This window comes from Carlito syrichta, unplaced genomic scaffold, assembly GCF_000164805.1.
Source record: "Carlito syrichta isolate Samal-C Ts95f unplaced genomic scaffold, Tarsius_syrichta-2.0.1 Scaffold313228, whole genome shotgun sequence".
Classification (NCBI taxonomy): Eukaryota; Metazoa; Chordata; class Mammalia; order Primates; family Tarsiidae; genus Carlito; species Carlito syrichta.
Genome location: NW_007257324.1, coordinates 153,202 through 156,417, shown reverse-complemented (window position 1 = coordinate 156,417; position 3,216 = coordinate 153,202). Strand labels below are relative to the sequence as shown.

The 3,216-nt window shown below is 52.6% G+C and overlaps 1 pseudogene across 1 annotated transcript; it reads right to left on the bottom strand.

The window, feature by feature from the left end:
• Positions 1–27: 27 nt before the first annotated feature.
• On the bottom strand, positions 28–1,642 carry LOC103272779 (annotated as a pseudogene). Its single transcript, XR_002482669.1, has one exon. The product of XR_002482669.1 is annotated as an SHC-transforming protein 1 pseudogene (transcript).
• Positions 1,643–3,216: the final 1,574 nt, after the last annotated feature.

The window sequence follows — 3,216 nt, the reverse complement described above, 5'->3', positions numbered from 1 at the left end:
GGTATCCTGAAGCCCAGAGACAGACCAGAGGTGTGATTCATTCCCCCTTCCCCAGAAGGGTGATTGCTCCACTGGGCCTATCACCACAGGAATTTTCCATGACAAGCACTCACCTTGGGGAAGGGGTCATCAGACTGGCACAGGAAAGGCCCAGGCAAAGGGCCACTCTGTACATTAATACTTTGGTGATGTCTGAGGAGAAGCAGTAAACTCCCCTAGGCTTCTGACTCAAACCCTCTCAGCGGGATACTAAACCCAGCATCCACACTACTCCCAGCTCCTACACAAGGCCAAGCCCACAGAACACGCCCAAATGATGTCCTGAGAGTTAGGGACTAGGTGGAAGGGGTTGGAGGGCATCTTCTGGGAGAGTATTGGGGCGGATCACAGTTTCCGCTCCACAGGTTGCTGTAGATACAGTTCGCTGCCTGCAGAGATGATGGGCAAGTGATTGTCCATGTGGTAACTGATGAGGTGACTGACACTCTTGAAGCGGTGATCCTTTGTACGAACCACACCCTCAGGATCCACTAGTAGCAGGTGCTTGGGCTGCCCACTCTGCAAGCCAGTGAGCACATACTGGCCAGGTGTGGTCGTGCTGTCCCACACCAGGAAGTCCCCGTTGAGCCGCAGCAGTGCCTCAACCTCCCGCCGGCTTAACTTCCCATGAAACCAGGGCTCCCCTCGGAGCTGCTCAGCCATGGACACAGACTGGGGAGGTGGAGGCACTCAAAGGGCATCTTCAAAGGGCTTCATGTCAAAGAGGTCCCAGGGTGCACTGCCATTGATGGCAGGATTGGGGGTCCCAGCCCCACCAGCTGCTTGCCGGGTCTTGTCTAGGTTCTGAACATTGATGTAGGTGGGATCATCAAAGAGCTCTCTGCCTGCTGGGCAGGGTGGTGGTGGTGGCATCTGTTTGCGGACTTCTGGTTCTCCCCCAATAGGCTGGCCTACAGGCAGTGTAGCTCCCAAGTGGTTGGGGGTTTGCGTACTGGGTGGAGTCGGGCGAGGAGCCCCTGGAGTGGCTCCTTCCCGAAGCCTCATGTCTACCACCCCCCCAAGAGGGGGTTCCTTCCCAGGGAAGTCATTATAGTACTGATGATCGGGTGGCTCATCCTCCTCCTCATCCCAAGCTGAGCCATCAAAGCCAGCCATCCTGTCATGGGGGGGTGACCAGTTTTGGGGGGTTCCCGAGGTATTGTTTGAAGCACAACTCGAAGGCCTGGTCAGTGGTGCTGATGATGTCCTGGGCAAGCCCTTCAGGACACTCCAGGATGTGGCAGGCTCTCTGATTCACAGGGTCTTTGGCAACATAGGCGACATACTCAGCTGTGTCCGGATCCCTGCCAGACGCAAATGAGACAGATTGCATGTGGTGGTTGGCGATGATCTGTTTGCAGGCTGCGGCCATGAGGTTGAGGCTGCTGGTGGAGACGGTGAGAATGATTGGCATCCCAGCAAATTTCAGGTTACTACTCCCCAGGATAGAGCTGAGTGGGCGGCTACAAGGCTTTCTCCTCTTTGTCGCCCCCTTAGCACCCGGCACAGCCTCACACACCAGACTGATGGCCTCCCTGGTGACCTGAGTCCGCGTGTTGAAGTCAAGGGCTCGCATTGACTGCAGGACCTCCACACAACCCATGTACAGGGCCTCATGGAGTCTTCGTACCACACCGTGGGCCTATTTGGTTCCAGATCACCCCACTGCCTGCTTAGGTCGCAGCTCCAACTTTCTCCCTGGGCCCGGTCTCCCTGGAGAAACTTTATTGCACTCACTTCCGGCCTCACTTGGGGATTTTCAAACATCACAGTTAAGGAGTCGGTGTGAATCTATTTGAAATCTAATTTTTTTCCTCTCTGAATGTTAGCAGCAATGACACAAAAGAGCTTCTTTTTGTTTGTTTGGTGGTGTTTTTTTTTTTTTTGAGTCAGAGTCTAACTCTACTGCCCAGGCTGGAGTGCAGTGACATGCTCACAGCCACTGCAGTCTCAACTTGCTGGGCTCAGGTTGCTAATACTCACACGTACCATGCTCCTACTGCCTCAGCACATAGAATCACATCACACTGACATGCAGAGCAAAAGTCACAAGAGGAAATCTTTGATGAAGGATTGCCACAGGTTCAGGATTTGGGCAACCATGTTCTGGGTGGGCTCGGTGTTACCCAGAGAGAGATGGAGAGACTGACAAAACTTATCTTTCTCTACTCACTCTCAGCACCCTGTTTCTCTACCTTTCCTTTCCTGTTCTTGTCAAATTACAAAACTTCAGACACTGTATTCTTTCATTACATAATTAAAGTTGTGCATTGTTTCCAGGTGAAAGCCATTATCTACTGAGAGACTGGATGTCTCAGATTCTTTAAGATCATAGCCATGATGTCACCATGCTTACTCAGAAAGGAAATTTTGATGGTGTCTTTTCTCACTATTTCTTGATTGCTTCTATTCTGGCAAAAAACAAAATGCCGGAGACTTCTGGCAAGATGGCAATGGGGCAGCCTGGTCTATGAAACCCTCTGCAAAGGAGAACACAGAGGGTCTCTGGCTCTCACCCTGGGGGCTGCAGATCCCACCGTCGGCAGCCTGCTCTTCACACGGAGCTCGGCACCACCGCTGGGGCATCGGAAAGTTCTGGACAGCCAATGCAGCCGCAGACACAGCAGCCGCCGCCCCGCCGCAGCCTCCGTGGAGGCCATAGTGCATCATGCCACCTGTGACTGAGGTGATCCACAACTTCAGTCCTTGAAGCCCCTGCAGGCAAGATCTGTGGGGATCGCTGCCACCTCTGCTGCCACCTTGCCATCCTGCCGCCTATGGGTCTCCTCCCGTGCGCCCTGAAGCAGGCTCCCATCTCTGGCCTCTGCCTGGCTCCTGTCTGGCTCTACTCCCTCTGGGACAAGCAGCTGAGATAGCACCACCTGCTGGTGATTCAAGGTAACAACACCGAAACAAGAGAAGCTTGAAAAAGAGACACAGGCCAGATTTGAATGGTGAACTGAGGGTGATCTGAACTGTCCTTCACGGCAGGCCAGGGGCAACTGACCCTAACTGCGAACTAATTTACCAGCTTGAAAAGGCAGCTAGAAATCAGAGCTGAAAGGACATTGGACTTAAACAAAAAGTCTCAGAGTGTGCTTGATTGGTTCTGTTAGCTTAATAACTTAATTCTATTCCTACTGTTTTGTTCCTTTTTTTTCTTTTCCTCTTCCTTTT